The sequence below is a fragment of the Dermacentor variabilis genome, chromosome 1 (assembly GCF_050947875.1).
Source record: "Dermacentor variabilis isolate Ectoservices chromosome 1, ASM5094787v1, whole genome shotgun sequence".
In the NCBI taxonomy this organism is placed as follows: domain Eukaryota; kingdom Metazoa; phylum Arthropoda; class Arachnida; order Ixodida; family Ixodidae; genus Dermacentor; species Dermacentor variabilis.
In genome coordinates, this window is record NC_134568.1 from 78,710,171 (window position 1) to 78,730,696 (window position 20,526).

The following is a 20,526-nucleotide window of genomic DNA, read 5'->3' on the forward strand; positions in this document are numbered from 1 at the left end:
GGTGGAATCGACGGCTCAAGGAATTTGCCAATTTCAAAAGGCGCATGCTCCGACAATTTTCCGACTACAACATGTCAATTATATGAGGCCAAATCAGAAAGTCATTGCCCCTATTTTTTTAGCCAAATTACGGCTGTAAATGGCGAAGTCAACATATCCATTCGAAGAGATGGACCTTTTTCGGACCGGCCCGGCCTTATCTGCCGCTAGCTACGTGGCGCGGCGCTGCTGTCAGTTGTTGAAGATTACGGTTGTGGTTCACACGTTCACGGCACACGAGCAACGAAGTGTGATTTGTTTTCTATGGAGCAAGGGACGAACGCCCATCAAATTCCACAGGGAAATGCTGTCCACATACGGGTAAAGGTAACTCGCTGTGAGATGTGTGAGGTGCTGTTGTTGTGAATCCGCAAAAGGCCGTGAAGACTTGCATGACAATGAGCTTTCGGGGATGCCGCGTGCGTCGCTGACTGACCACAGGGGTATCTCAAATTTAGTGCTGCGATGAGACAAATGTCTGAACCGGTGTGGGAACTATGTGGAAAAATAGTGTAAGGTACGCAGAATAGTACATATATTTGTAATTACCTGTATGTTCCTTATCTTAGCTAATAAAAAAATAGGGGCAAAGGCTTTCTGATTCGCCCTCTTAGATAGCTCGCACTGATGTCATCGTAGCCGCCATGCTGTTGCACCGACGCAGTGATAAGCTGGGTCCGTGACATCACGTGAAAGCTAGTAACATCTTGAATGTTCTTTTCAAACGCTCTTTTTGTAGATGCTGGCGAAAATAGCTTTGATATCATGAGTAGTTCAAAACGACAAGCAGTCTCACTCGTGTTGAAGTGGCGATAGATAATAGAGGCGGTACAGGACGAGGATACGAGCAAAATTAGACACACACCGCATCATGATAGAGTGACGTCAGACACAGGAAAATTATTTCAGAGCGCATCCTTTACGCCTTGCGGAATATCCCGGACATCCACTGCCGGCTTTATAACGCGGAACGTAGACATTCGCTCGCCCCGCGTTGATGTTCCGAGACAATTGCCAGCAGAACTTGATATAGTGGCTTCTGAGCGGCCCCAGCTATCTCAACGGCCCGTTCAAAAGCACTCTTTCTTCCCCGAAATGTGTACAGTGCCAACCGGTCCAAGTTAGCAATCTGTAATCAAACAGTTGTCACGCTGTAGGTATACTAATACCTAAGCAGCTGCGCGCTACTCGGAACTCACGAGTTCCCTTCGCAACTTCCTGCTGCCGCTAACCGCGCGTGGTCTCGTGCGCCATGCCCCACTTTCCAAGAGCGCGGTGATACAGCCTTACGTGGGCTTTATGCGCGACACGACTCTCACACAGAGCTAGTTTAAGTTCTATACTTTTATAATGAAAGCCAGATCCTGCCAGGCGAAAAGGAGAAATAATCTGAAGTTATCCAAGAACCTGGGACACCTAACTTTTTGACTGACTGCTGCTCTAGATTTGGTCCGCAATGCCATGTTTATTCTACGCGCTTAACCACCCGGTGGACACGAAGTTTGCGTCACTGCCCTTGACCTTAGTCTCCGTTAACTTGAATTTCGCCGCCAAGTTATATCGTCTGTGCGCAAGACTTGAGCAGCAAGGTCAAGCATGTCGTAAAAGGATGCCTCCTTCTGGATGCCTCTACTACGTCCTTGATGACCTTATACTTGGCGGCAGCAATGTCTAAACGGGAGCCTTTTGTTCTGTGCCCGAAGAGTCGCGAAGGAGGTCGTCTTGGTACCACAGCACAGCCATCGTAATGTGGCTGCGACCGCAGCGTCGGCACGCAGGGTTCGCACGGTCGTGCTTGATGAACCTCGTGTCCACAGCTCTGTGAACAAACGGATCGAGGTCGGAATGGTTCGTTCGCAGTGCTTCGCAAGCGTGTGAATCAATGTGTGTCACAATAAACACTCTCCCGCTCTCTTGGGTCCCTTGGAACGCCGACTGTGTTACCACGCACGCTATATGCGCGCGCAGTGCACTTCAACACGGCAAAGAAATGCGCGCGCCGAGTCCACTCATGGAGGGCCACTATGAATTCGGGTCGCGGTTGACAGCAACTTTGAAATATTGCCCGATAATCAGTTTCCGGATTGCCGTGCGCTACCATCGCTCTTTCCCTGCCTGCGCGCAGCTCGCGGGGCAGCTCTCTTGCGGATACTTTTCGGCGTGCCTTTTAAAGCGGCGACTCACGAAATGCGCTACTCCCTGTCGTTCATCATTCTTATTCGTTTTCGCGCTGCGCACGCGCGCGCGCCGTGCCCGTTGCGGTGGGACTCCTTGGCGCTCATTGAAAAACCGCCCGTAATCGATTTGACGGGCGCACCATTAGGGGCCAAACACGCGGCTTCAATTTTATTTCTTGTGCACTTTCTTGTTGTCGAAAGAGTTGCCTGGCTACGATGCATGCAAATGACTCACACAGCGTTCGCGTACCACATATCTTGCACCCTCGTGGCGATGGCAGACTCGCCGTGCCGCGAGGCCACGTTCATAACCGGTAACAATCGGACCGATTGACCAACGAAACAAAAGCTGGCTCGGCGCTCTCTGGTGCTGATGAATTGCAGCGAAGGGGCGGCGCGCGAACGTCGAAACAGTACGCGCTGCAATGCGTTGTGCTTGGTCTGTTACAGAAGAAGCTATAAAAACTGAGCGCGTGAAATGAAGAGCAAACTAATCTAACATGTGACGCACCGTGAGATACCACCTTATCAATGTGCGCAGTTATAGTGTTCAAGTGATTCAAGGCAAAAGAAGAGATAAAGAAGAATACTATAGCTGCTGATTCATTTGCAAGAAAACGGAATGCCTGTCACATTGCAATGAGCTCTGTGAACGAAAAACGCACGAAATTACGGACGATGATGAAGTGGAATGATGAAAGAGTTACCATTTGCATGTATACAAAACAAACAACAACGGCAATGTAATAAGTGCGTGCATAATAGTGTGCACGAGCCTCTACTTACAGAAAATATGGTTCCACGTAGCAACATGCAAAATAGTTAGCAGGACCAGGCATTTAAACGAGGCAGATGCTTAGTAGTAAGATGGTACTGACGTGCTGTATTGATGACGCTCTCGTGCCGTTTACTGTGATATTTTTTTTTTGTGTCCGGTTAACTAACTTGGTTGGCGTGAACAAAATTACCAAAATGACCTAAAATTAGAATTTTAAACGCATTCACTTACGTTGCGTAGAGCTTAAAATTGATGGTCCGATGGTTCCGGCCTCCCAAATACCACTATCCCGTTCCCACTCTTTACACCGTCTGAATGTAGCCTGCCGCTCAGGGAGAGCACGAGTGCTCGCTTGCTCGAGCTGCGCGCCACTATGCTTTTGCTCATTCTCACGGTAACGGCCGATAGCATAAGCCACGATAAATCTCAAGACGCCGCTAATTGCATGAAGAAAAAAAAATTCTTTAGGATGGCAATATCCCTCTCTTTCTCAGGAGTGCCACCAACTTCCTTGTTTGACGCTGCATGCAAATTTCTAGCGGAAGCATCTTCCGTATACGCGCAGCCTTTCAAATTAATCGGGTTACGTTTAACGAACTCGGCATGCTACCACCATAGGTGATATCTTTCTCGCGCTCGACGCGGTCGAACGACATGCCTTTAGCTATGTCCGGGCACAACGGGTCAGCTTTCTTGCAAGTGCGTCTCCTTAGCGTGAGCAGGTTGCCTTGTAGTTTGTAACTGTTTGTCATAATATTTCATTTCTTGTTAGTAACTGCAGTCATTAATGGTAGCATTAATAACATTCACTAGTTACAAAAGTTATTGTCCGTTTCTAATGCGGCTCGTTTACCAACTCCAAAACATGCAAAGCGATCGACCTCTACTAACGCAGCTGTATTATCACTATCAACAGTAGAGTGAGGCCAGGTGCCACTTCTATAACCTTAATGAGGTCGCTTCTATTCTAAAGGCACATCCAGGTAAAAAATTATACAATGAAGACAAAAAAAGCACCTGCGGTAGAGCCTATACCGGTCATCTCCAACACCTGCAGAACTAACCCGAATATGATCCAAAGCATCCAAGCCCAAGCCCTCAAGACATGCCTTGGTCTACCGCGCAGTGCGTCAACCACTGAAGTTATTGAAGTCGCTCAAGATTACACTATTAGAACGCACATTACCATTGAAACAACACGTGTGCCCATACGACACTTCGCTCGGACTCCTACCCACCACCTCGCAAGTTTCCCAGGAGAAAGGCCCCACACGACATTCAATGCTACTGTCTTCGCGCAACGTGCCTCTCTCATGGTGTGTGAGCCGTACTCAAGTAAACCTTACAATCTCAGGACTTCGGAAAAAGTTGGACTTGCCGTCATCAGCACTCAAGCAAATAACCTTACTTGCAGGAGAAATACAGTGACTGCAAACACGTCTATACTGATGGATCAACTACATCAACCAGTTCCGGTGGTGCTGTAGTTATACCAACAATGAGAATAACCCATAGGTTCAAGACTTTCTATATCACTAGGTCTACAGCTGCAGAGCCCACGCCTCCCCGCGACACGCTTCATGTGATAAACGCTGAAATTCCTCGAAAATGGGCAGTCTTCTGCGATTCAAGGCCGGCCTTGCAATAAGTCGTTTCTCCGACATGGAACTCACGATCAGCTCACCTGCGAAATCATGGAACTTGTCCATCACTTGACAGAAAAAGGCCATGATATATCTTTTCAATAGATACCAGGTCATTGCGGTATGATTGGAAATGATGCAGATAAAGCAGCTCGGACGTCAAACCAAGAAGACCGCTGCATCCCCATTGCTCTCTCAAGGACCGACGCTGCGAGACAACTTCGCATTATAGCACGCATGCTTTCCTTAGCAGAGTGGAATACCGCACATACAAGGCGCACAAGACTGCACAGACTAAACCTTTCACTGCAACTCAAACCTTCGGCCGGACTGCAACGGCGCGAAGCGTCTCTTCTGTGTCGGTTATGGCTTGAAATTGCCTTCACGAATGCCTACTTAGCACTAATTGGAATGGCTGATAGTTCTGCGTGTGATGTTTGCGGATGCGAAGAGAACATTGACCACTTATTGTGCCACTGTCTTCAATTTAAAGCACAAAGGCAATTTTTGTCCGACACATTGAGTAAATTAGATTATTGTCCTCTGAGTAAACAGACAGTGCCAGAGCACCGTCCCCACCGATCGTCGGCTCCGAAGGTAGCGAAGGCAATTTTGTGCTTTCTCAGAACGTCTAGTTTGCGCGAGCGGCTTTCACTCAAGTACTGTCCATGCACGTATTTATATCTTCTCTCTCCCTTCTCTCTTCCTCTTCTCCCTTCCCCCAGTGTAGGGTAGCCAACCAGACTCTTGACTGGTTAACATCCCTGCCTTCCTTATATTCCTCTCTCCCTTATCGAGGGAACACTGTTGCCTTACAGAGGTATACGGGGGACAGAGAAGTACGACACGTGCATAAATACCTTTGAGGCCTCTTTACTCCTCGTATCGCAGCGACACATACCCATTCTGGGGGACTGTCCGAGCATGGGCACACTCCAAAGGGCCCATACCCAGCGGGCAAAGTCATTGTCAACTAGGCAGAACAGCAGCCAGTGGCGAGTCGTATATTCTGGCACATAACCGTGGCTGCAGTCTTGACCAGTAGATAAATACGGCCATTGGGTGTTTGCGCCACCCGGTATATGCCAGGATATAGAACAACTTTGACCATTGGGCATATGCCGCTGGGTCCAAATATACAACTTGGACCACTGTGTATGTGCAACCATAAATAGAATAAACTTTACTCTCCAACGGATAAGCTGATCTACCCATCCCCTGACACGCAGGTCAGGGGGCGGGTGCCACCGCTCAAATGCAGGCTGGGAGGTCTTGGATCCCAGCAGCCTCTTCAGCCAGTTGGACGAGCCGGAGCTGGTGGAGCTCAGAGTCCGAGCTGCGCAGCAGGGTCTCCCAGGTGTCCCTACTACCAATATTGTGCGTCCCCCCGGGAGACTACGGGCATTCCCATATTATGTGGTCGAAGATCCCTCTCGCTCCACAAAGATTGCACCTATCGCTCCTGGCCTCGGGGAACATGTGGTTCGCTATAAGCTTGTAGTCGCCTCCACGCGACTGCCTGTCTGTTGTTTAATTTCGGGTCTGGCGGGGATACCATTCTACGATCCAATGGATAATGCTGCGTGATCTCCCCATATTTTAGCATGCGCTCTCCGCTGCCTCGGTCATTGAGGGGCCCCATATCGGCTCGGCGGTAAAGATCTCGAGCCAGCTCGTGGGCCGCCTCGCTGCCGGGGACGGCTTCATGCTCCGGAGTCTAAATCATTTGAATTTTTCTATTTAACTTTATGCGGCCTAGGATTCTGGCCGCTAAGGGCGAAATCCTTCCCTTGCTAAAATTGTGTATGGCAGTTTTGCTGTCACTGATCACAAATTTCGCGTCCGTTCCAGCGCAAGCTAACGGGATAGCAATTTCCTCGGCAACTTCTTTGCTCCGCCCTCGCAGCGTGGCAGTTGTCACGGGATTGCTGCAACCGCTGACGGCCGTTGCCACCGTAAAACCGCCGCCACCTCCCGCCGCGTCTACATAGGCCACCTCATGTTCCGAAATTTCACCACATCTAATTTGTAATGCTTCGGCTCGTTTTTGCCTCCTGTATTTGTTATGTTCCGAATGCATGTTTTTTTGCAGGGGGGGGGGGGGATAATCAAATTTTTTTCTGACTTCCCTATCTACCTCCACGTTTTGGGTGGGGCCTATATCTGGATTTATTCCAACTTTGGTCAATATGGGTCTTCCTGTCCTAGTGCTGCTAAGTCTCTCAATTTGAGAGGTTCGCACCGCTTCCACCAGTTCTGCCCGTGTGTTGTGCACGCCTAGAGCCATCAGTCTCTCTGTGGATGTGCACATGGGCAGTCCCAGCGCTCTTTTTACGAATTTTCTCGTTAGAGAATCAATCTTTTCTCTTTGCATCGCTTTCAAATCGAGATATGGCGTTGCGTAGCTCACCCGGCCTGTATTAGTTTATTCAATTTTTTTTCTTTAACCCTCGGCCTTTGCTGGCCACCCGCCTAATTAGGCCCAGGGTCTGCATCGCGTGATTCTGCAGCCTCTTGACGGTCTCGCCATTATGGCCGTGTGACTGGAGAAGCAGGCCCAAGATTCTGATTTGCTCAACTATTGGTACCTCCTTACCCGCCGCTTTAATTTTTATCGCCGACGGTGCCTTGCACCTTAAGTGCTTCGGATTGTATATAAACAGTTCTGATTTCTGCGGCGAGCACGCTACCAGGTTTGTGCCACTGCGTATGTGTGCCGGGCACCTTCATTGGCCCTTCTCTTAGAATGGTATCTACCATTATGACAAAAGTGCTACAGAGGCCTTCAGTGTATTTATTTATATATCGTAGCACATAACTCTTATTCCTACATAAATGTTTCCCTAAGACTGCTGCCACCATAGGTGCGACTAGCACTAGATCCCTTGCACTGGGCGCATTTTATGGCGTGCCTGAAACGTTGTCATAATCTAAAAATATATTTGAATTATGAAAAGCATTTAACACAAAATTTGAGTTGTTTGATGAATATGTGCAATCATGGATAGTAACTTCGCGGCACAGTAGAAATAAGTATACTGTTGCAGTAAAGAGGGGACCTGCCTTGGTGGCGTAGTAACTTTGGTGTTGCACTGCTAAGCCTGAGGGCTCGGGATCAGATACCGGCCGCGGCGGCCGCATTTCGGTGGAGTCGAAATGCAAAAAAAGCCTGTGTACAAAGAACCCCTAGTGGTCAAAATCAATGCGGTGTCCCCCACTACCGCGTGCCTCATAATCATATCGTAATTTTGGCACCTAAAATTTCCTAATTTAATTGAAATTTCAAAGCAACGAAGTGCGCAGAGCCACCCAGAGCAGGTAGCGTGTTTACGCTGAATATAGGAACATCGTTGATCCGATAAAAAATACCTTTAAAAAAGTTAAAATAGTAATGAGGTTATTATTAAACAGGCCAAACAAACAATTCATCTATCCGTTCGCCATTAAAAAATCAACCGAAATAATTCTGGCGGATTATCAAAATGAACGAAAGAGGCAAAGTATCTGTTCCTGCATCATAAAGACACAGTTACGATAACTTTTCTAAAAGAAAGAGTCTCCACTCCTGCTTTTTTTCGGTGTTTGCATGTCCTGAAGTTGAAGGAATTCGATATTAGTAAAGTATCTGGCTGTACATGTGAAACACACCACATTCAACCACCGGAAATTACAGCCGGCTGTGAGGGCATTTAATAAAAGTCAGGCAGCTGGCACAGATGATTTGCTTTCTGTCTTGCTTTTGCTGTGTGCTCGCTCGGTTTCCAGATATCGATGTCTTTCTTTATTTATCAAACTTGCTCGAAGAAAGTGTCTAGCTTGATACAACGCGAAACATTTCAACAATGTTTGAAATTATATAGGCCCATTTCATTCACTTGCGTCGTTTATAAAAGGCGTGAATATGTTCTTTTCATTACCATTATTGGATCACTCGAATACGTACTCTGTATTAAATCCCCCTAAACGACCAAATACACGACTATCGTAGTGGCCTCGCTTGTGCTACCCAGCTTGTGAAACCAAGTCATCAATTAGTAATTGCACTGGATGAGGGCTACCGAGAATATGCAAGTCTTGTTGGCTTTAAAAATATTTTCTTTTATTTCCTCTTCTTTCTTTACGGTTCGAAAAACAACTACGAGTATATTGATATAATGTATACAGCTCAGAGTTATATGCATCACACATTCATACGAGGTTAGCTTGACGTACCTCAGCGGTATTACAGGTTTTCGTATTGGCCCCGTTATTGATCCTGATTTAAATAAACGATATTTGCAGTGTTGCGTGTTTTTCTGCGCGTTTATTCGCAGACGATCCTGTTTAACGAGTTAACCGAGACTTAGGTGACTGTGTCACCCTGCAGCGTCATTTAGGCAAACTTGTTGACTAGTGTCGCCGTTGGCACCAGCATAATATGCAAGACGTGTGTAATGTACGGGAAAACGGTACGCGCATGAATTACGTTAAATAAAACTGCAGTCACCAGTGTGCGCGAGTTTACGTACGCTGGCGCATCTGTCCCCCCGATGTTAATTGCACAGCCGTATGTGTTATGTCAGAGTCAACGCCTGTCATGTACTAGGCGGTGAAGATATGCGAGGCGCTTTCCTACGGAAAAAAAAACAAGCTATATATCGTGGCATAACAAACGTGCAATTCACACACGAGTGCGCTATTGTGTCGTGGTGTTGCGGGGCGCTCCACGCGTTCCCTGTGGAGTGATGCGGGACGGCATGCAGTGCACGAGCCCGCCTCGCAGCCTTGACTCCAAGTGTGTCGCCTGCCCCGTTGGCCTCGACAGACGAGATCGTGCGTGCTTGGATCGCATTCTCACTATCGCTTTCACTAATCACTTGTTTGAAATTTATCAGTGTACTACTACTCCAATGCCGAACAGATGCAGTGTTCGCTATAGGGCTTGGAAGCAATCGTACGTGGCAGCATTTCGCAAGCTCAAGAAGCGACATAAGGAGTTCGTTTAAACCTTTGTGGAGGTGCATGGCTTGAAGTGCGAGATGTTTTCGGATTTTGGGGGAACGCTGCTTCAGCATTTCGCGCGACAAAGGCACGTTTGACTTTTTGATGCGGCACCGGTCTAAGAGCATTCCACGATTCACTTTGTTCGCATGTTTCTTTCGGTTACACACCGTTTTCTGCTTCTTCTTTACATCTTCTCGTCTTCTTTTTTTTTCATTAATGAATGTTCTTGAACATGTTATCTTTGTCTTCTGTGCTCGTATTTCTTGAATATCTTTATTTTATAATTACTTTATTTCACCTTTCAGCCTAAAGTTGTCTGGAGTATGATTTTGGCTTCTAGCGCGAAGTGAAACACGGACACAGAAAGGAGCAGACAGGACGAGTCCGTGTTTCACTTCGCGCTAGAAGCCAAAATCATGTTACCGTACCAACTCGCCCAGCTGTCTATCCTTTTGTCTGGAGTAGCAAGCTAGAAGTTTCGGTGGGCTTTAATCTTCAGCTATAATTAAAGTATTTATTTCTCTCTTTCTCTAATGCTGTATAGGACTCATAATTAAAAAAAATAAATCGAGAAACTACAAAACGGATTCCAAGTCTAGCAGTTCGTTTTGTATTCAGCAATTAAACAAGCTACTTTATTGTGTCACGTGCGAAGCAGAGTCTCAGCCGGGGCTTATTCGAAATGCGTAGCAACTAAGATTAAAATGGTTTCATAATATTTTTGTTGCAGTGCTGCTGTAAAACGAGGTGGCTATTTCAGCGCCAATATACCTCTTCCCAATATGATCATGTAAATAACGTTAGGGAATTTAAGAGTACAACTTTTATCACCACGATTGCTAAAGGTGTTTTTTCTTGTTCTCTGCTTTGGCACGTGTTTTAATTGCTAGTAATCTTTTACTGTCGATAAGGGTTCTGTATCTGAGGATGTTTTAAAATCTGATCAAGTCCCTTAATTAGGTGATGATCGGTAATGGCATTTCATTCAAAGCGGGGTGGCAACGAGTAGCCAGCTGACCTGTGTGACCTACTAACGTGCTAGCTTTCTGCCTATCGCTGCTTTATCTAGTAGAGCTACATACGTCAGTGACGACCCCGTCATCATCTCTTCCCCGCTTTGTTTTCCCCCAAGGCTCAAATCGTGTCTTGATGATCTGCATCACTGACCAGTTAACGCGCCCATCAGCTCTAAACCGTAGCTCTTCTGGAAGGTAGGCATTCCCTTCGATTCTGGCTGGATGGATGTCTTCGCGTTCCATTACAATGCGCTGCGTTGTCTAGGATTTTTGTTCTACCGCAGACACAAATGTTAACCGGTTGCGAATATTTGTTACTGAGTTACTTGCGGCTCCGTGTCGAGTTCGCAAAGGCCTGTTCTTTCCTCAAGCGTGTGTGACGAGTCTATCGACACTTACATATGTTCCCACGACGACGACCAGCGCCTTTCTTTTTAAGTACTAAGATTAAAATAAGCAGATCAGTCGTTGTCGCAGTTTGTTGGCGACAGCTAATTCTTGTCGCCTAATAATTAAACCTTCTAAGATAATATAAAGAAAGATATGTGAAGCCTGGCACTAAGTAACGTTTGAATAAACCGGACAAAATAGCGACACTTAAGGGGGAATTCACCTGCGAAAAGCTTCAGTTGAAACAATGTTGAGGGATTTACACGCCTATGTTCCACAGAGACGAGAGGAGGAGACACACAGTGCTGTGCATTCAACATTATGACAGCGTCTTAAAAGAGGCATTAAAGTGATCTTAGTGCTTTACGATTCAGTGCTTTTGATGGCGCCTTCTACAATGTACCACGGTAAATTACCCGGATTTAACATCAACCTCGGTGATAAGTATTTGGACCGTGGCCACATGTGTCGCAAGTCCGGAAAGCGATGCATGTATTGCTACAGTTCTTGCAGTTAAGAGACCTCACTGAGCGACCATAGTTTCGTTTGCATGTCCGGATGGATTAATGAATCAAAAGAAACCTTATTACATGATTAGGGAAAATTTATACATCGATAGCCAAAATGGCTAGTGACAAGTTCAATGCAAACACTGACTGGCAATACCGTACAGCCTGTTACTAGCAATACATACAAGCAACTGCTATACATAAGAACTCATTAGTAAACAGTTATTTGTACAACACAAACAACCACGCAATAATCAGCAAAAATAAAAAAATAATAAACCCAGAACTGCTTGTTCTCGGCAGCCTGTTTAAGCCTCACAAATCAACGTACAGCCACTTGCGGCATTGCAGAAATTTTAGTTCCTGATTTTACTTCCTCCATCAACAACAAGCGCTCCCAGCTGAAACAAGCGCAGTGATAGTCTTTTGGTCCCTGTTTATGTACGCGCTGTAAGTGATGTTTGAAACAAAGGAATACCAACTGGCCCGTACCCAAACCGTGCTGCAGTTGTAGGAGAGTGCGTTTGGACTATGCGAGAGTGTGCGTTATGCGCGTGCGTATGGGTGCGTGTGTGCGCGAAGTTTGTAATACGGTAGGCTATGCTAATCGTTCAAATCTCAATGTGTTATTGCACAGAATAAGACGATCAGCGAAGTAGGTGCAGTGTCACTTGGAATATTCCAGCTGATTTACAACTTCAAAGGCTGCATGCGCTCTAGATGGCAAACAGTTGTTTCAAAACGGCTCTTTTTCAAGAAAGTGACAAAATCAGGCCTACAATAATACATACAACTTACCGATTTAACTGGCAAATATGATGATCGACTTCGGTGCTTGCGTACTCGTGGTAATATTGACAATTAAAGCTACTAGTTCACGGCGTGGTTGTGGAGCAGCGAAACCACACTGTAACGTCCCTAATTTAATTCCATGGCGCATTTGTTGTCTGCAAATTTTACTTCCCTTTTGTAGCCAAGCGTGTACTTCTCTCCCTTCTGTGCGAAATGCGAAAAACTAATAACGAGGATGGTACCGGTTTGGAGATAGGCGCGAGCAACCTTGCGGTAACAATGCACTGTCGTTCCACTTACTTTTCTTACTGAACGTTATTTCATGCATTGAAGTACAAGAATCACTGCTGCGCAAATGTATTTCGCCAAACAATTTAGGAGGAAACTGGTGTCATCCCGAGAGTTCGTTGCAAGTGAATACGCCTTGCGAACCCACCGGCTACAATTCGTAAGTTCCATATGTGCCAAAAAGTAACTAGTTAGAAACATTAATGATGTTAATTTGTCGGTTATGCATTTTGATTTCTCGTGCAAGCAATGTCCGCCTCTTTGAATAATCTAGCTCAAGGAATAGAAATGGGCTGTCTTCTGCCACAGGTGATTTCTGATGATGATGATGATGATCATGATGACGACGACGACGACGACGACGACGACGACCAATAACAACAATAATAAATTAAGAAAAAAAAACACCTGGTATATACAGGCAACTAACAGTCGATGACTGCATTGCCGGTTGGATTTGGTTGTTAAAATCGAACCCCTGTGTTTCCAGTGTTCTTCTCGTTCGAACATACAAATTATACAACACTGCTTTTAGCCGATTGTATTCGTTCATCACGCTTCAGTTCAGGCGAACAGGTATACGATGGAGTCGAACCATCGATCTCAAGATTTCAGCCCCGAAATTCCGGCAACACAGCCGCGTTGCGCTAGCGATCAAAGCATGGCATTTACATTGGGCACTGTCAGTCATCAAGGGTTTTTCATGGGGCTCAGTGCGTGCACCACACCACACTGCTGACATAAACGCGGTGACTACGTTGGTTAGCGTAAAGTGCGGCGTGCTCTTCGCTTTTAACGGTGTTCCCACTACTCTATGCGCGAGTAACGGGTTCGTGACGAAAATATGAAAAAAAAATTATGCAGCCCTATTACGTGTCTACTGGAGCATGCAAGCTGCATGTTTCTTCAGCATTGTCGTAAAATTTTCAGGAGCTCGTCAATTGAAGCTTTGGAGTTCTCTAAAAAATTTCCAAACATAAAAAAAATTTATGTTGCGTGATGTGCGACTACGCAGAACGTACGTACGTACGTACGTACGTACGCGCGCGCGCACACACACACACACACGCACACACACACACACACACACACACACACACACACACACACACACACACATACACACACACACACACACACACACACACACACACACACACACACACACACACACACACACACACACACAAACGCGCGCACGCACGCACGCACGCACGCACGCACGCACGCACGCACACACACACACACACACACACACACACACACACACACACACACACACACACACACACACACACACACAACTAGCCCATTGTCGCACTTATATTCCATCTGTGCTGCAACAAGGTGCCCGGAATGAGGTCAAATCGCATTCGCGCGGCAATGGGTATTTTCTCGTCGACCTCGCGATTAGACCCGACCGCGTGCTGTAAACAAGATAGGCAATCGTAATTTTAACGATAGCCGGCCACGCTGGTCATTAAATTTTAAGCTGCTTTCGCGCCGTCACCGCAGCGGTCACCTTTTCTTTTACTTCCTCTTCTCGCCCTCTTTGCCTCTCTGAATGCAATCTCAAGACTTGGATGCGGCGCTGTCCAGATACCATCTTTTCCACTTTACGGCCGGACAGGCAGGCGTCGGACAGCGGGTGCGTAGCCAACGCGTATAGCTGCTGCCCATCCTCTTGGGTTACTGGGTCTATGTTTGAAACCATAGAACCACGAACAGTGCTTCATGCTGAAGTCGTTCTTGTACAGTCACAAATGTGTAAAATACAGGCCTTAACAAAGTTGTGAGGGTGCCATTGCTTTTATTCTCGACCTGTATTGAGCAGTGCGCGCGATGCATGTCTCAAAAAGCATGTCAGAAAGAAGATGCTGCTCCCATGCATGTGACTATCTATTGTACTTGTTTGTGGAGAAGGAGTATATCCGTACGTTAGAAGCACTCTCAACAGTATAAGTAGACGCGTTCTAAGAGACCTTAGAAAAAACAAAAATAGTTTGTTTCTTTTGCTCATTTTAACACAGTGAGTGTTATATTTAGTTTACTTACTGTAAGACCGGAAATGTGGACAAGAAATGTCGCGGGGAACTTGGCCCAGACAGTATCTCTACGGAACAATATTTGGCGCGCCGCTCTATAGCTCGTGCGGTGCTGTTTACTGCATAAGAAAGAGAACGGGAGTAGCCAGCATCTCTTACTATGTCAGCATTTTCTCTGGGCGCACTTTAAAGTAAAAGAGGGCGTTAATAACCAAACCCTACCTCGCTGTCAAGCTATTATCACGCTGGCGCAGTGCTGACTCACGGCGACGGCAAAACCCGCCATCACTCTAAGAGCTACTGCCGATTCTTCCATGGATTCCTTTAGTACTACTTTTTTTCTCTTGCTCTGACATGATGTAAGGTGCATCTACACTTAAGAATATCAGGGGCTGCACAGTTGACTTATGCACTTTAAGCAGCAGTCGCTAAGCAAATGCTAGCAGCCCCATTTGCCCACCGACCAGCTGAGCACCTCCTGAAGAAGCCAAGCCAGCTTTGAGCCGTGGCGTATAACGCGCGAAGTCAGAAAGCCCATTCGAAATCGTGCTTTGAGAAGAAAATTATCGCACTAAGGCGTCGCCAGGGCATGCAGTTTTGTAAGCGCTGTCCTGCCAGCTGAGCACATGGCAGAAACGAATATATATATATATATATATATATATATATATATATATATATATATATATATATATATATATATATATATATATGTATGTATGTATGTTTAGACGACGAGATCGGCCTCCGACAGAATTAGCACTTCAGTGCGCGCTTCTTGCGCTCTTTCGCGTCATTATGGACCCGGTTCTCACTTGAAAGCATCGTGTGTCGTGTATATTAGACGCGGAAGTTAAGAGAAAATGTTTACGTAGGAAATTTAAGTTCGGAAAGCCTGACCAGCATGGCTTCGAAGCATGCGTTCCTTTACAAATCTCAGACTAACGCGCTGTATTCGTTGTGTGATTCTTTTCTTCTCCTAGCTTCATTAATGGTGCCTTTAAAAAGAAAACGACAGTAAAAGAAATAATTATCTCACAAAAGCAGCACGTATTCCTCACGTAGCGGTGAACAAAAAAAAAAATTACACGACAGCTAGAAACGGTACAACTTCAGCAAATCATCTACGAAATGAGCTGAAAAGAATATACGAGTGCCGATGTGGTCCGAGATATGCAGGAGCGCGGAGCGAGCTCTGAGTCACCATGCACTGAAAATGTATGGTGGATGCGATGTGGTCTGAATTATGCAGGTACAGGATAAGAACGATATACACACCAAATAATGCCGAGGAGCTGGTGGCACAACAGTTGCCAACATTTGCGATGGCATCAGAATAAATCACTCACAATCACGCACATATAAGCAAAAGGAGAGACAGGATGCGCTATACATAACGCCACCCAGTGCTACGAGCAGTGTCAGAGTAAACTGTAATTAAGTGCGGCACCTGTACGGGGCAAGTATGTTGCTGACCTCCTAGAAATGTACCATCAGATTCAATGGTTTCCTCTGTGCTGCTTCCGACGGCCATGGGCCCAGCATCTCAGTGAGTGACGAAGCTCGATGCGAGTCAAACACATAAAGCTTTTGCCACAAACACTGCCTCTGCGTAGCGGACTCGGGCAAGCAAGGAACAGATGGCGAATGTCCTCGACGTCGAGGCCACAGGAACAAGCACAAGTTTTGATGTGGTACAGGAAATGATTTCTATATGCTACCACGCCGCCGTTGATGCACTAGTGTTTCGCTACTCTTAATTTGCAACCTTGAGATCCAGGGGGTATTTATGAGGGTCCACTACGTAAAGTATTTATTATGTTGTACTTACGGGCGAATCAAGTGGGGCGTCCACAATTCCGTTTGAGCACTTTGAACACCCATGACGCATACATTGATGATGTAAGACGAGATTCCTCATTATGGTGTGCTGCTTGCTACTTCTGCTGTTGTCGGACGACGCTTTCTTGTCCGCTTGGCTCTATCACAGCGCTTCGTCAAAAATTACGGCTAGGTCACGGAAGATGCTCTGTTCGTGGTCTTCTTTTTTTTCGGGATTTTATTTCTTACAACATTTTTTTTACGGTTCGTACGATATGGCGTCTTGCAAAAGGCACTTTAAGTTTGTCGAATTTCTTTCTTCCTCTCCTCCTTCATCGTTTTAACTTAGTCGAGTGACTCACGAGCTGTATTCACGGACAACTTTCTGCGGCAATGAATGAAAAGTTACGGGGGCCGAGCGTCTGCACATGTGTTACGACACCAACTAATCCGACACTGTCTACCAGCGCTTTTGGCTTCTTGGGACAGACACTGAATCTACGTATTGCCCAGACGCGGAAGAAAAAAGTCGCTAAATAAGTTAATTTTAACATTCGGTCCTGTGTTTTGTCTTATTTAGCTGTTGTAAATAAGGTGCTTATACGTTACGCTCATTCCCAGCTTAAACTAACTCGGATGAAAGTCTGGGAGTTTTTTCTGAAGCTGCGGCTTGGGCGCGTTTTACCCCCACGGCTTTCGCTTCAGTGCCACAGAAAGTTGTCGGCGAGTATAGCTCAGTGAAATGGTTCTTACGTATGACTATTACACCCTCGCGCGCTGTTCCACTCGATCTAGAGCCAGCGCTCCGCATGAGACGCAGGCAGCGAATACCTTATTGATAAGAAAACAGCGCGCAAACACGGATTGACGATGGTAATGCTCGTCGGGATATACAGCGTGCTATCTATTTATCACTCCCCCCCCTCCCCCCCCCCCCAAGAATACGCGCTGAAACGCGACACATGCTTTTCGAGCTTGTCCTTTGCTCACGCGCAATGAAATGTAAGTTTCTCGCTGCTGATCATGACTGTAGCACGTCACAGCTGTCGCGCCTTTCTCAATGCAGCTGCAGGCGTCACAGCGCACAAATGGTTGCGCCCAAAAGGAACTGCAACACCTGGGCTGCTCGCGGCTTGACTCCGTGCCATGTCAATCAAGTGCTAAAAACAGCTCCGAAGCACCAGCGGAATTTCAGCATGCCCAGTTCGTGGCAGCAGCCCCGCGAGCATCAGACAAGGAATTTGACATGAATGTACACGTAGTAAAAAGTAAGTTAAACAAGGCAAGATAAAATGAGCGTCACGGAGTGCTGCGTGCGCGCGTCGGTGCGCACATGTGGCGGGGCGCACTGCGTGTGCGCCGCCACGATACCGCGTAGCAGTCATTGGATCTCCACTCTGGTCGGCTCCGCCCCTGCCGTACCATGCTGTTCTGCTACTGCTGTAGCCTTGATCGATCGAGATCGACGGGATCACAAACCACGTGCTCTCGTTCCACTCCTTAGGCTGCCACGTACAGGCGCGTTAAATTTTCCTTCCTTCAAAAACGCGCGGTTTTTGAAGCAGAGAAGTTTCGGTATTTCAGAAACTCTACTTCGCGTGCATCCTGGCTCCAAGCGATGCCACATCACTTGTTCACGCGAAAGTACAATTGCAGTGAACGCACTTAGGTATTCTTGCAGCGCGCTTCCAGCTCTGCAGTGCACGTGGAAAAGCCGCCGCACCGTAAATTGCGTTTCCACTAGGGCTTCTTCTTTAGCAACCGCACTTTAAACCGTTGCCACTCTTGAAGACGGTCAGACACCTTTTAAGTGTCAAACATTTCTTCGCGACGGCGACTCAGTAAGACGAGCAAACAACTAGCGCGTGCGCGAGGACAGCGAGCGGAGCGCACTCACCGGCTCAGTGCAGCACCAGACGGCAGTGGCGAGGCATCCAGTAGTGATGGAGGTCAAGTCGGCACGCGCCGGCGTGGGGCGCCGCCGCGAGTAACGGTGCCGGCAGACCGGAGCAGGAGCACGTGCGCGCGCGGCGACGACGACCCTGCCGGGGGTAAACAACGAAGCGGCGGCGAGCGGGCGGCGGCGGCTACAGCGGCCGTGCGTCCTGGCGCTCCGAGTGGGCGCGAGCGCATCAATGAGCGACGGCGAGTGCGCGCCACGGCCACAGACGGCGCTGCCTCCCCGCTGTCTGGCCTGGCCGGCACACACGACTCGTCTGGCAGGGCGGCCGTTGTTGTTTTGCTGCGAGCCTCCTCCTCCACCTCGCCGCCACCAGCACGCCGCGTGGTGGACCAGGATTAGAAGAGGACTCCGGAGGAAGGGCCGCTGGCTCCCCATCTTCCGCGGCGGCGGCCTCGTCGTTGCTCGAGGAGTGCGTCGGAAGATGCTCGCTCAAGTTCGCGGGCTCGCCGAACGAGACAGATCCCAGTGGTGGTCGGCCAAAGCGGGGTCCTTTGTGTACGCGCGCCCCGTTTCCCTTGACTAACGATAACGCGCTTCCAGGAAGCAGGGGCTCACGACCAAGCGTCCGTCATTCGTCGTCCTTCCTGTGCATATGACCGGTTGCGCGCTCGGGTCACTGACCGAATCGCCCGCGGAGGAGCTCGAGGAAACATCGTGCGCCGTGTCGTAAAAATCAATCGCTCTGCGTATCGTTTTCTGTTGTCCATTTTCTAGCTGCCGCATCAGAACGGGAGAATAGTATTTCGTAGCAGAGGAAAGTCTAGATGACTAATCGGCATTCCGCACTTCTAAGCAGCCGTGTTGTCTGAACGTTTTGCACAAGACACATAGTTTCACAAGTTGAATGCTTCTGCTAAACTTTATCTAAAATGTATCGCTGAGCGGTGAAGAAGAGAAAATTAACATAGGTTTGGTGGTCCCGTACAACGCAGATAAAATACTTAGGGCTTAGGGTCTACATACGTAGTACGCTTATTACGCTGTTATCTCAACATCAATAGATACTTCTGTTGCAGGTTAGGGGATGCAGGCTTAATTAATACTAAGGTACCGTTGGAACTTTGCATTTCCAGCGTTTGCTAGTCTTCGACTTTACGTATCCTTCCTCGATCTTGCAGTTTTTCAACGATAAGTGAAGCGTGCCCTGATACGTAGAATAAACATATTAACAACAATCAAAAGTACATTCGGGACACAAACAGGCTGTGGACCCAGTGCACATAACCGTGCAATCTATCAGCCGCGCGTGCTCCTCGGGGAAGGCGTAGTTGCTTATGGTCCACGAATGGCGTGGGAAGTCCCCACCACACCTTACCCCACCCATGATGCTCTAGAATGAAGTGCATCTTCCAAACACGCCAAATACGGGTCTTCGGCCTTCGTATATAACAGGATGGCAGAGGAAACCAGCACCTTCTTAGAGAAGGCGAGCATGTGCTTGACACGATGAAGCGCTTATCCAACAGCCTTCATGAAGAGCATATATGCTGCCACTACAGAACGCGTTACTGGCTCAGATAGCACGTTACGCATATCAACCTCTACAAAAAGGAGATAAATCAGTTTAACCCACTCATACGTAAGGCTGCCAATCTATCCACGGGAGTCCCCATCAACGCAAGCACCCAACTGCTCACACAAATAGGAAGCTATAACAGATTAGAGGAGCACATCAGCAAGTAGCAAGAGGTCAGAGCCTGTACTCACAAACAGCTCTAATGCTAGAATTGTTTATAATAGAAAATTCAAGCCAATCACCATGGAGGACACACTGTTAGCCAAGGCTGCCGGTCAATGGCAAAGAGTACTTGCGAGTGAAAAGCTATGTGAATTTGGCCCCTGTATCTATAGAACGCATCAACGCAAAGAAATACTTCATTCCCTGGGGCCTCGTATCCACTACCACGCCGCCACCAGAGATGTGCACTTATCCAACCGAAAACAGCAGCACTCCTAAACATTGTGTCCATTCTAAATCACATGGGCCCACGGAAACATGCCGCACGCTGTCGGACGCCGCATGCCGCACAGTGCAATATGACCAGAAAATCTTCCAACAAGACGCATGCACAGTGCGCTTAT

General features: G+C 47.4%; 1 protein-coding gene across 2 annotated transcripts in view; it reads right to left on the minus strand.

Annotated features, from left to right (window-relative positions):
* The window catches only part of LOC142579828 (protein NDNF-like), a 237,758-nt gene extending 219,137 nt beyond the window's left edge, over nucleotides 1–18,621 (minus strand). For both annotated transcript variants that reach the window (XM_075690434.1, XM_075690423.1), the window contains exon 1: nucleotides 18,379–18,621. The gene's annotated coding sequence lies outside the window, so the exon portion shown is untranslated. The remainder of the gene's footprint in view (nucleotides 1–18,378) is intronic.
* Between the last annotated feature and the right edge of the window lie 1,905 nt (nucleotides 18,622–20,526).